The 14,279-nt window shown below is 40.3% G+C and overlaps 1 pseudogene; it reads left to right on the top strand.

Annotated features, from left to right (window-relative positions):
* The first annotated feature begins 2,119 nt into the window (after positions 1-2,119).
* LOC139018461 (heat shock cognate 71 kDa protein pseudogene) lies at positions 2,120-14,001 on the top strand (annotated as a pseudogene).
* Positions 14,002-14,279: the final 278 nt, after the last annotated feature.

The following is a 14,279-nucleotide window of genomic DNA, read 5'->3' on the forward strand; positions in this document are numbered from 1 at the left end:
GATCAGGGAGGGAGGCAGAGAGGTTAGGGCCAATTTGGTAGGCAGGAAGAGGGGTTAGGGGCAATCAGGCAGAGGCAGTTAGGGGTGATCAGGCAGGCAGGCAGGTGAGTGGTTAGGAGCCAGCGGTCCCAGATTGTGAGAGGGATGTCCCTGATTGGAGAGGGTGCAGGCTGGGCTGAGGGACACACCCTCCCCTCCGGGGGGCTAGCATGATCCACGAATGTGGAAGGGGATCTGCAGGGCTGCTGTCAGAAGGGAACTCTAAAAATCAACCCATAGATGGACTGGGTGCAAAAAGGCAGCCTGCAATTTTTACCAGTGTGCTGGCTGCATAGTGCCAGGAGAAAAAAGACATACATAAAGACGCTCACAGAGTTGCACACAGTGTGGGAGGGTAAAAGTCACAAGTTCGCACACTTACTCTGGCTCTTTTTTTTTTCTTTAAATCCTTGCTTTTGATTACTAAGCCCAGTACATAGGATCAACCAATTGGGGACATTCTAAGAGACTGCAGGGGAAAGTTGTTTTTGTGGAACCTGGGGATCAGAGCAGGGAGTAACAATCAGAGAACCAGCTCTGGGGCAGTCCATTCTCCCAAACCAGTATTAAGTGCAACAGGGAAAACAAAATCTAAATACTGGCTAGAGAGGACTTATAGCCCAAGAGGTCAATCCAGAAACACTGCCACCCAGGGGTTGAATCACAAATTGACTCTTGTGTAAACACAAATAAAGGAGTCTAAGAAACAAAGAAATACTGCCTGCTTGAAAATCAGGACTGTGGCTTACAACACAGAGGAGCAGTGGAATTCAGGGAACTTCAATACTATCCTGAGTACCTGAAAGGAAACAGGCGTGCCAAACAGAACAGTAGAGGAAGTGAATGACCTTTACTATTGCACATTTATATTTTTTCATCTTTTACTTAGGACACTAATTTTTTTCTCTTTTTCTCACTTGATTTTACCTTTTTAATTATTATATTTTTATTTTTAATCAGTATTATTACTACTACTATATTACATTTTTTTTAAAGTGTCATTTTATTTTCTCTTTATTTTATTTTGGGATTAGTGTTCTACATTCTATTTTCATTTATCCTTTAGCATCATTTTACTCTATATCAACTTTACCTTTATGCCAACACTCTCTTCCTCACTTTTCCCCTTTTATTGTCCTGTTTCTCTTACTCTATTCCTGCTTTAGATTATCCCTATTCCTTCTTTTTACCCCCTGTTAAAAATTCATCCTACTTATATATCTAATTTCTGATCTCCTGCTCTAACTCCATACACACCTCTCTCTTCTCTTCCTTCACTATCCAAATTTTTTCTCTCTCTTCCCTTTTTGTTAGTTTGTTTTGTTGTTATTGTTATTGGTTTTTTTCTTTTGTTTTGTCCTAGGCTTTTTGGTTTTATTTTGTTTTGTTTTGCCTTGATTTCTCTCTGTCCTATTGTTGTTGTTTGCTTGATTGTTGATTAGATTGGTATTTTTTGTGTGTGTGCTTGTTTGTGAGAGTGTTTCTCTTTTTTTGTTTTGTTTTTGTTTGTTTTTTGCTCCTGTTTCTCCTCTCCTCACTTGTTATTAGTTGTTGTGTGTAGTTTGCATTCATCTCTGGGTGTTTGTTGTTTGCATTTCCTGGGATTAGTAGTTGTTCTATTGGAGTTTACTCCTCATATAAATAGCTTTTCCCCCACTTCTTTTTTATTCTTTTTCTTTTCTCTCTTACTTTTTTTCCTTTCTCAATATCATTTTTCACTCTTTTTTTTTTCTTATACCCTAATTCTCTGTTCTCTGGTGGTCACCTTTATTTGGGGTTATTAGTATTGTGAATACATTTGTGTTCAGAGCCTTGTGCATTGTGCCATGTTGTGTTGTATTTTGTGCCTTTAAATCAACGCAGGAGAGAGACAGCTACATAACCAGATACCCAGAGATGAGAGATCATGGGAAGACAAAGAAACAGTCTGCATATGAAAGAAAAGGAGGCATCACCAGAAAAGGAAGTAAACAAAATGGAGGCAAGCAATATGTCAGAGAAAGAATTCAGAGAAATGGTCATAAGGTCACTGAAAAGAATGGAAGACAAATTCAACAATATGTGTAAGAACCAAGAGGAAATGAAAAATGACATTGCTGCTATAGAGAACTCAATAGAAAGCATCAAGAGTAGACTAGAAGAAGCAGAATACTGCATTCGTGAGCTAGAAGACAAGGTAGGAAAAAATACCCAAGCAGAGCAGCATCTAAAAAAAAAAAAAAAAAATTAAAAAAAAAAGGAGGAGCGCCTAAGGGAACTTTGGGATAACACAAAATGAAACAATATCTGCATAATAGGGGTGCCAGAAGGAGAGGAAACTGAGTAAGGAATAGAAACCTGTTTAAAGAAATAATGACAGAAAACTTCCCTGATATAGGGAAGAAAAACTAACACAAATCCAAGAAGTTCACAGAGTCCCAAACAAAATGAACCCCAAAAGACCGACGCCAAGGCACATTATAATTAAATTGGCCAACACCATCCACAAAGTAAGAATCTTAAAAGCGGCCAGAGGGAGACAGAAAGTTACCTACAAAGACTAGTGACTGATTTCTCAACAAAAACACATCAGGCCAGAAGGGAATGGAATGAAATATACAAAGTCATGCAAAGGAAGGGTCTGAACCCAAGAATACTGTACCCAGCAAGGCTATCAATCAAAATTGAGGGTAAAATCATGAGCTTCACAGACAAAAAAGGACTAAGGGAGTTTATTACTATCAAACCAGCAATGCAAGAAATGCTAAAGGGTCTGCTATAAGAACAAGAAATAGGAAGTGAAGAAGGAATACAGGCATAAAGAATAAAAATGACAACAAACAAGTACCTATCAATAATAACTTTAAATGTAAATGAATTAAATGCCCCAATCAAAAGACATAGGGTAGCTGAGTGGATAAGAAAACATGACCCATATATCTGCTGTCTATAAGAAACCCACCTCAGAAAAAGGACTCACACAGACTGATAGTAAAGGGATGAAAAAAGGTTTTTCAGGAGAACGGAAATGAAAAAAAAAAAGCTGGGATAGCAATACTTACATCTGACAAATTAGATCTCAAAGTGAAGGACATAACAAGAGATAGGGAAGGCTACTTCATAATACTAAAGGGAGTAATCCAACAAGGAGAAATAACTCTGGTAAACATACATGTACCCAATACAGGAGCACCCAAATACATAAAAAAAAAACTTTTGGAGTATATCAAGAGAAATATTGACAGCAATAAAGTCATAGTAGGGGACTTTAATACCCCACTATCACCATTGGACAAATCCTCTAAACAAAAAATCAGCAAAGAAACTTCAATCCTAAATGACTCACTAGATCAGATGGAATTAATTGACATCTTCAGAACATTTCACCCAAAGCCACAGAATATACATTCTTCTCAAGTGCACATGGGTCATCTTCAAAGATAGACATATATTGGGTCACAGGCAAAGTCTCTTCAAATTCAAGAAGATAGAAATCATATCAAGCATCTTCTCAGATCACAATGGCATAAAACTAGCAATCAACTACAATAAAAACAATCAAAAAAATAAAACACCTGGAGGCTAAATAGCATGTTATTAAACAATGACTGGTTTGCCAGAGACATCAAAGAAGAAATAAAAAGAATCATGGCAACAAATGACAATGAAAACACAATGATCCAAAATCTATGGGACACAGCGAAAGCAGTCTTGAGAGGGAAGTTCATAGCTCTACAAATCTATGGCAAAAAAAAAACAAACAAGAAACAATGGTAATAAATTACCTAATCCTACAAATCTAAGTGTTAGAAAAAGAGCAATAAGAAAAGCCCAGCATAAGCAGAAGGAAGGAAATAATAAAGATCAGAGTAGAAATAAACAACATAGAGAACAAAAAAAAAAAATACAAAAAATCAACAAAACCAAGAGCTGGTTCTTTGAAAGGATAAACAAGATTTATCCTAGCCAGGCTCACCAAGAAGCAAAGAGAGAGGACCCAAATAAACAAAATCAGAAATATAAGAGGTGAAATAACAACCAATCCCACAGAAATACAAATGATTATGAAAAAAATATATTATGAACAACTCTATTTCAACATAAAGGATAACATAGACAAAATGGACATATTCTTAGCAAAATACCAGCTCCCAAAACTCAACCAAGAAGAATCAAAAAACCTAAAGAGGCTGATAACTACCGAAGAAATTGAAACAGCGATCAAAAATCTTTCAGCAAACAAAAGCCCTAGTCCAGATGGCTTTACATGAGAGTTCTACCAAGCATTCAAAGAAGAGCTAAAACCTATCCTCCTCAGAGTATTCCAAAAATTTCAAGAGGAGGGCACACTTCCAAGCTCTTCCTATGAAGCCAGCATTACACTAATCCCAAAACCAGACAAAGACACCACAATAAGAGAGAACTATAGGCCAATATCCTTGATGAGCATATATGCTAAAATCCTCAAGAAAATTCTAGCAAATTGGATTCAGCAATACATTAGAAAGATCATACACCATGACCAAGTAGGATTTATTCCAGGGATGCAAGGATGGTAAAATACCGCAAATCAGTAAATGTGATACAGCACATAAACAAACTGAGAGACAAAAATCACATAACCATATCAATTGATGCAGAAAAAGCATTTGACAAAATCCAACACCCTTTCTTGATAAAAAAAAACTCTCAGCAAAGTGGGAATAGAGGGCACATATCTCAACATAATAAAAGCCCTATATGACAAACCTACAGCCAACATCATACTCAATGGGCAAAAACTAAATCTATTTTCCCTAAGAACAGGAACAAGACAAGGATACCCACTCTCACCACTCCTGTTCAACATAGTAATAAAAGTACTAGCCATAGCCATCAGACAAGAAGGAAAAATAAAAGGCATCCAAGTTGGAAAAGAAGAAGTAAAACTATCCTTATTTGCAGGTGACATGATACTATACATAGAAAACCCCAAAGACTCCATCAAAAAAACTACTAAACCTAATAAATGAATTTGGCAATGCAGGAGGATACAAAATAAACACCCAGAAATCTATGGCCTTTTTATACACCAATAATGAGCTCAAAGAAAGGGAAATGAAAAAAACAATCCAATTTACCATTACAGCAAAAAAAATAAGATACCTAGGAATAAACTTAACCAAGGACATAAAAGACCTGTAATCAGAAAACTACAGGACATTGAAAGAAGAGATAGAGGAAGACTTAAACAAATGGAAGAACATACCATGTTCATGGATTGGTGGAATCAACATCATTAAAATGTCCATACTACCTAAAGCAATCTACAGATTCAATGCAATACCTATTAAAATACCAATGGCCTATTTCAAAGATCTAGAACAAACTCTCCAAAAATTCATCTGGAATTAAAAAAAGACCCCAAATAGCCACAGCTGTCCTGAGAAAGAAGTACAAAGTTGGAGGGATCACAACAGTCATCAAACTATATTACCAAGCCACGGTTCTCAAAAACTGCCTGGTACTGGCACAAGAACAGATGTATAGACCAATGGAACAGAATAGAGGACCCAGAAATTGACCCAAGCCATTATACTCAATTAATATTTGACAAAGGATGCAAGAGCATACAATGGAGTCAAAACAGCCTCTTTAATAAATGGTTCTGGGAAAATTGGTCAGATACATCCAAAAAAATGAAACTAGACCACCAACTTATACCATACACAAAAACAAACTCAAAATGGCTAACCAACTTGAATATAAGATGGAAAACCATAAAAATCCTACATGACTCCATAGGCAGCAAAATTGCAGACACATGTCGTAGAAATATCTTTACAGACACATATCCTAGTGCAAGAGAGACTAAGGAGAAAATAAGCAAATGGGACTACATCAATATAAAATGCTTCTTCAGGTGTGAGAATCGAAGATGGCGGCATAGGTAAACACCGGAGATTGCCGCCGTTAACAACCACTTCAAAAATACAACTAAAAGACGGAACGGACATCAACCAGAACCACAGGAAGGCTGGCTGAAGAGAGACTCTACAACTAGAAGCAAAAACAACAGCATTACGATGCTCAGAGGAGGCGCAGTGTGGAAAATTTAAAGGTACGGTGGTGCGGTGGTGAGGTGGTGTGCGCGCAAAGCGGGCTGGCGGCTGAGGGCGCGGTTGTCGTTTTCAATCAGGAGTGAGTCTCAGACTCAAACGGGAGAAGCGGGACTGTCTGGCTACGGCCCCTCCGAGGTTTGCAGCGGTTGTGGGGACAGAGAGGCAGAGCCCCTGGGGACGGACTGAGAGTGGCCATAGCGGCTCCCTCCCCCCGCCCTGTTGAGCCCGCCCCGCCCAGGCCCTGTGCACAGCCATTTGCCAATTGCCTCAGGCAAAGGCTGGATTAGCGCCTCCCCAGAAGACAGACGTTTTCCCGCTCAGCTGATTCCTACAGCCAGTCGGCCTGGTGGTCAAATCCCTCTAGTGTTAACTACAACAATTAAGGCTTGGCTAGAACAAGACTGCGCACAGAGACCACAAGGGGGTGCACCAAGAAAGCATAAAAGATGCGGAGACAAAAAAACATGACAGAAATGGAGGATATGGAGCTAAGAATCGCAATTTTGAGGGCTTGCCATAAATTTGTGCAGAGCCTCACGAAAACTAATGAGACCCTCAATGCTATGATAAAGAAATTAGAAAGTAAGCATACACGGACTGAAATAAAGAATATTATACCCAATAGCAGACCAGAGGAGCTCAAGAATCAAACCAAAGATTCGACAAAAAACACCCAATTGGAAAAGCAAAATGAAAAAAGAATCCTAAAGTGTGAAGATAGTGTAAGGAGCCTCTGGGACAGCTTTAAGCGGACTAATATCAGAATTATTGGAGTGCCAGAAGATGAGAGACAGCAAGATATTGAAAACCTATTTCAAGAAATAATGGCAGAAAACTTCCCCCACCTGGAGAAAGAAATGGACTTACAGGTTCAAGAAGCACAGAGAACCCCAAACAAAAGGAATCCAAAGAGGACCACACCAAGACACATCATCATTAAAATGCCAAGAGCAAAAGACAAAGAGAAAATCTTAAAAGCAGCAAGAGAAAGAGGCTCAATTACCTACAAGGGAATACCCATACGACTGTCAGCTGATTTCTCAACAGAAACTTTGCAGGCCAGAAGGGAGTGGCAAGAAATATTCAAAGTGATGAATACCAAGAACCTACAACCAAGATTACTTTATCCAGCAAAGCTATCATTCAGAATTGAAGGTCAGATAAAGAGCTTCACAGATAAGGAAAAGCTAAAGGAGTTCATCACCACCAAACCAGTATTATATGAAATGCTGAAAGGTATCCTTTAAGAAGAGGAAGAAGAAGAAAAAGGTAAAGATACAAATTATGAACAACAAATATGCATCTATCAACAAATGAATCTAAGAATCAAGTGAATAAATAACCTGATGTACAGAATGAACTGGTGATTATAATAGAATCAGGGACATAGAAAGGGAATGGACTGACTATTCTTGGGGGGAAAAGGGGTGTGGGAGATGCGGGAAGTGACTGGACAAAAATCATGCACCTATGGATGAACACAGTGGGTGGGGAGTGAGGGTGGAGGGTGGGGTGGGAGCTGGAAGGAGGGGAGTTATGGGGGGAAAAAAGAGGAACAAATGTAATAATCTGAACAATAAAGATTAAAAAAAAAAAATGCTTCTTCACAGCAAAAGAAACTGTCAACAAAACAACAAGAACCTCCACTGCATGGGAGAACATATTTGCCAATGTTATCACTGATAAGGGTTTAATCTCCAACATTTACAGGGAACTCATACAACTCAACAAAAGGAAGCTAAACAATCCAATCAAAAAATGGGCAAAGGACCTAAATATACACTTTTGAAAGAGGGCATTCAGAAAGCCAAAGACACATGAAAACATGTTCAAAGTCACCAATCATCTGAGAGATGCAAATCAAAACAACAATGAGGTATCACTTCATACCTATCAGAATGGCTATCATCAACAAATCAACAAATGACAAGTACTGGAGAGGATGCGGAAAAAAGGGAACCCTCCTTCACTGCTGGTGGGAATGCAGACTGGTGCAGCCATTGTGGAGAACAGTATGGACTTTCCTCAATAATTTAAAAATGGAACTGCCATTTGACCCAGTAATACCACTTCTAGGAATATATCCCAAGAAAACAAAAACACCAATCAGAAAGGACATATGCACCCCTATGTTCATAGCAGCACAATTTACCATAGCTAAGATCTGGATACAGCCTAAGTGCCCATCAGTAGATGAATGGATTAGAAAACTGTGGTACATCTACACAATGGAATACTACTCTGCAGTAAAAAAGAAGGAATTCTTACCATTTGCAGCAGCATGGATGGAACTGGAGAGCATTATGCAGAGTGAAATAAGCCAGGCAGTGAAAGAAAAATACCACATGAACTCACTCATTTATGGATAATAAAGAACATTATAACCTGATGAACAAAAAGATAGTCATAGAAGCATCGAACAGATTGTCAAAGTACAGCGGGAAGGCTGGGGAGTGTTGGGGGCGGGGGGGTGGGGGAGGTTAGAGATCAACCTAAGGACTTATATGCATGTATATAAGCATAACCAATGGACACAAGTCACTGGTTGGGGGCAGGGGTGAGGGCATGTGCTGGGAGGTAGGGGAGGCTGGGGGAAGGTCAATGGGGGAAAAAAGGAGACAGATGTACTACTATTTGTAATACTTTAAACAATAAAATAAAATTTAAAAAATAAATATATAAATAAATAAAATGCACCAACACTGCCATTTCCAATACTCTATCTTTTCTGTGTATCAGAAGTAGGGAACCTTTTTGCTGCCAAGGGCCATTTGGATATTTATAACATCATATGAGTGCTATATAAAATTATCAACTTTAAAAAGTAGGCTGCTATATTTGGTTGAACATTTCACTAATTCACTCCTACTGCCTGGCAGGACTAGACCATATGAGTTTGCCAACCTTATATGGTCTGTGGCCCAGAGGTTCCCCACTCTGGTAGATTCACATTTCCATTTGGTATTATTGGCCTTCTCACCGAAAAAACTTCAACTCTTCCTATTGTGTGCTTATGCTGGTAACAAATTCTCTTGGCTTTTATTTGTCAAATAAGCCTCTTTTACTTTCTGTTATTTTTTTAAGGCTGTTTCCTCTGGATTTGAGCAAGTTTAGAGTTAAAGCTAGTTTAGTCCTATTCCTGTCATAATCTTTCTGGACTATCTACTAAAAAACAAGGTATCTCCACTCTGACTAGTTGGCCCTCTAATGTGTTTAAGTTCTGTGTGAGCCATGAGGATTGTCCAGCTTATAACTCCCATTGGTACCTTGCCTCACCACATATATAGTACAATATTCAGCACCCAATTTGAGAATCCCTGTGTAGATTTCTGGGGCTCTCTCTCTTTGCCTAGCTTCCTTTTCTCTGTTATTCTACTGCAAAAATTCTAACCACCTCAACGTCCCAGAACACTGATCTCTGTCTCTTCATCTTAATGAGGCAGGTTTGCCCATGGCATTCTCCTCTCTGCTCTGCAGTCTAGAAATAGTCTCAACACAGTAGGTTGGGAAAATTGTATTATCTCTCTTTACTGCAAAGTCACAGCCCTGTGCTGGTGATTGTTTAATGTCTGACACAGTTCCTTAAATATATTTTGAATGATTTTATTATTGTTTATTCCAGGAGGACATGTCTGATCCCAGTTACATCATTACAGCTGGATGAATGTCTATTATGCTTCCTTTACAGAAGAATATTTTTTTTTTACTTCTGTGACCCTATTAAAGGTGATCCAGCCCACCCTAACTGGTTTGGCTCAGTGGATACAGCATCAGCCTACAGACTGAAAGGTCCTGGGTTCAATTCTGGTCAAGGGCATATGCCTGGGTGCAGGCTAGATCCCCAGTAGGGGGCAGGCATAAGGCAGCTGATCAGTGATTCTCTCTCATCATTGATGTTTCTATCTCTCTCACCCTCTCCCTTCCTCTCTGAAATCATTAATATATATATATATATATATATATATATATATATATCCCCTGCAAGTATAGGTCAGCTCCCCACCCCCACTTGGTACCTGTGTCTATGCCATATATATATTTTAAAAATAGGTCATTCTCCCTTAGGCCCTGAGCTATGAGATGCAGGCTGCCATGGGTCCTGAGTGTCTAGAGTCTAGACCCTCATCTCAGGACTGGGGAGAAGTAAGGGAGGTGCCTAAGACACATTTATGGATGCAGCCCTGGCTGGTTTCTCGGTGTTTAAAGCAGCGGTTCTCAACCTGTGGGTCACGACCCCATTGGCAGTAGAATGACCCTTTCACAGGGGTTGCCTAAGGCCATCCTGCATATCAGATATTTACATCACGATTCATAACAGTAGCAACATTACAGTTATGAAGTCGCAACGAAAATAATTTTATGGTTAGGTTACAACATGAGGAACTGTATTTGACAGCCACACTGCCTTCCTGGGAGCTGAAATGGAGGAGCCACAGTCAGAACACTTCATGGGGCCCCTTTGGAGTCAGGAAACATTGTCGGACTTGCAGAAACTACGTCATGAAAATAATGCTCTGACCCCCGAAGTATCCCTGGCAGTGGATGAACTGCTGCTGTCCCCAGGCCTTGTAACCTGTCTGGACAAAGGTCCAAATGAAGCCCCCAATATGCCAGCAACTCCTGCACCAGCAGCTGGAACAAGCAGAGGATGTCTTAAAAACTCAAAGAAGAGATATATATTGAAAGGCAAAGGGAAGAGATCAAACTGCAATTTTCAAATTTTTAAAATCATAATTCTAATAAAAATACAGAGAAATCAGGTGCCATCATTTTAATTAACTCATAAGTGAGAAAAAGAGCAGATAACAAAATTGGCTCAAAAACAGTAAAAAAAAAAAATACAACTCTAAAATAAGACTTCTAAGTTAATTTTCTACAGGTCAATAAAAGCATAATAAAGATGTATTTACCTAAGTCAGATTATTTTCAGATAATGTAATAGCATGATATTAAAAAGACATGGAATTTATTTTTGCCTCATTTCCATGTTTCAGGCACTTTTCTCAACAGAGACTTTTTTTAGGTAATATTGCACCTGATGACTGAAGAGGGAGTAGAAATTGTCCAGTAAGAATGGTAAAGGGAAAGGCAACAAGTGTTCCAGGAATAGGCACAGTGCATAGACCCACTTCACTTCAATCGCCCACTGCCAGTGTCAGTCCTTGAGCTTCATCCAATCCTATCTAATAATAGACAAACATGGTAATTACCCATACCTCCGCTATGCTTCCCATTGGCTAATCAGGGCAATATGCAAATTAACTGCCAACCAAAATGGCGGCCGGCAGCCAGGCAGCTGAAGCAAACATGAGGCTTGGTTGCCCCAGCAATGGAGGAAGCCAAGGTTCCCCACCTGCTGTGGCCCAGCTCTGAGCTCTGGATGCAACAATGTTGCAATTATAGAAGCTAAACAAACACAGATACCTGCTTTCAGCCAGCTTTGGAGCTGAAGCCGCAACAAAGTTTCAATTACAGAAGGTAAATAAATCCCAGAATAAAAAATAAAGAAAAAAAAGGAGAGACTGGGAGCTTCAGTTGCAGGCTTGGCCTGCCTGAAAATAGCCCTCAGCCCGTCATCCAGGCTGGCCAGGAACCCCAGTGGGGACCCCCACCCTGAAGGGGGTGCAGGAAGCCTGAAAACAGCCATCAGCCCCTCATCCAGTCTGATCAGGCACCCCAGTGGGGACACCCCCCTGAAAAGGGTGCGGGCAGCCTGAAAACAGCCATCGGCCCCTCATCCAGGCTAGCCAGGCACCCCAGTGGGGACCCCCACCCTGATCCGGGACACCCTTCAGGGAAAATCAGCTGGCCCCCACCGGTGCACCAGGCCTCTATCTTATATAGTAAAAGGGTAATATGCAAACTGACCCTAACAGCAGAAAGACTGGGAATGTCTGGTCACTATGACACATACTGACCACCAGGGGGCAGACGCTCAATGCAGGAGTTCCCCTCTGGTGGTCAGTGCATTCTCAGATGGGGTGCTCTGCTCAGCCACAAGCCAGGAAGATGGCTGCCGCTACAGCGGTGGTGGTGGGAGCCTTTCCTGCTTCCTCAGCAGCGCTAAGGATGTCCGACTGCAGCTTAGATCTGCTCCCTGCTGGCAGGTGGACATCCCCCGAGGGCTGCCAGGATGCCAGAGGAATGTCTGACTGCCAGCTTAGGCCTAATCCGCTGGGAAGAAGGCCTCAGCCAGCAGATGGTCATCCCCCAAGGGGTCCCAGATTGTGAGAGGGCACAGACCATGCTGAGGGACCCCCTCCCTGAGTGCACAAATTTTTGTGCACCAGGCCTCTAGTTAAAACTATAATGAGGTATCACTTCACACCTATCAAACGGCTACTATCAATAAATCAACAAATAACAAATGTAGGCCATGAGGTGAAGAAAAGGGAACCCTAGTGCACTGTTGGTGGGAATGTAAACTGGTACAGCCACTGTGAAAAACAGTATGGAGTTTCCTCAAAAAATTAAAAATGGAACTGCCTTTTGGCCCAATGATTCCACTTCTGGATATATATCCTAAGAATCCCAACACCAATCAGAAAGAATATATGTACCCTTTGTTCATAGTAGCCTTATTTACAGTAGACAAGATCTGGACACAGCCCAAGTGTTCATCAATTGATGAGTGGATAAAAAAGCTGTGGGACATTTACACAATGGAACACTACATGGCTATAAAAACGAAGGAACTCTAAAGGTTTGTAATAGCATGGAGAGACCTGGTCATTATTATTCTAAGATCTGAGTGAACTAAGCCAGTGAGAGAAAGGTAAGTACCACATGATCTCACTAACATATGGAATCTATTGAACCAAAATAAACGGACAAACAAAATAGGACTAGAGGCATGGATACATGTAACAGACTGACTGATCTCAGAGGGGTAAAGGTGAGAGGGACTGGAAGAGATAACACAAAAATATATATGTATATATGCATAGCCAATGGACATAGACAATAATGTGCTGAAAGCTGGGGTGGGGCGGTGGCTGGGTGGAGGGGAGCAAAGGGAGGTAAAATAGTTGACATCTGTAATACTATCAACAATTTAAAAAAAAAGAAGACATTGAATCAATAATTAATAGCCTTCCTAAATAAGAACTACCAGTCTCATAAATTGGCTCTGAAGCAGACACAGACCTTCACTATTTACTCTGACCAGCAGCTCATTCAGGTTTATGATGACCAGTGCACCATAACCAAGGATAATAATCTACTTAGCAAGTTTGAACTCATAAACCTATCACCTGTACTCTGTGATGTTCCTCAGATTTAAGTCACTTTTGATATTAATACCAATGGCACCTTTAAAGTCTTTGCTGTGGATAAAAGCACAGGAAAAGAGAATACGGTTATCATCACTAACCACAAGAACCATTTGAGCAACGAAGACAGAGAACATAGGGTCCAAGAAGCTGAGAAGTACAAAGCTAAAGAGGAGAAGCAGTGGGACAATGAATCTTCCAAAAATTCACTTAAATTATTTGCAATCAACATAAAAGCAACTGCTGAAGGTGAGAAACTTCAAGTTAAGCTCAATGATGAGGATAAACAGATGATTCTTAACAAATGTAATGAAATCATCAACTGGTTTCATAAGAATCAGACTGCAGAGAAGGAAGAATTTGAACATCAGCAGAAAGAGCTGGAGAAAATCTGCAGCCCTATGATCCCCAAGCTGTCCCAGAGAGCAGGAGGTAAGCTAGCAGGAATGCCTGGGGCTTCCCTAGTGATGGAGCTCCTCCATCTGGTGGTTCCTTCTCCTGGACCCACCAATGAAGAGGTGGATCATGGCAAATTGATCCACCTCTTAGTTTTTGTTCCATACAAAACATTGAAAGACCCAAATTTGCACCAAATTCCATGGCAGTTTTAAGGATGAGCTGCTATAGTAAGTAACTGGCAATCTCTATACTTGCATATGGAACATGTGCACAGGGACAGGAAATAACCTTGCACTTTCTAGGCACTGCAGTGTAAGGATAAAACACAATGTATTAAATCAAACTGTATTTGAAATTGTCACAAAAAAAACAGCCACAATAAAACTCCACCTCATTATAAACCACAAACTTTTACTTCATTCAGATATAGTTTAATTCTAAGGATATAGGACAAAACTATGGAGGTATGTTTCCCTGAGCCTGAATAATG

Source organism: Myotis yumanensis, unplaced genomic scaffold (genome assembly GCF_028538775.1).
Source record: "Myotis yumanensis isolate MYYU_CA2020_CCGP unplaced genomic scaffold, mMyoYum1.0.hap1 SCAF_10, whole genome shotgun sequence".
NCBI classification, from domain to species: domain Eukaryota; kingdom Metazoa; phylum Chordata; class Mammalia; order Chiroptera; family Vespertilionidae; genus Myotis; species Myotis yumanensis.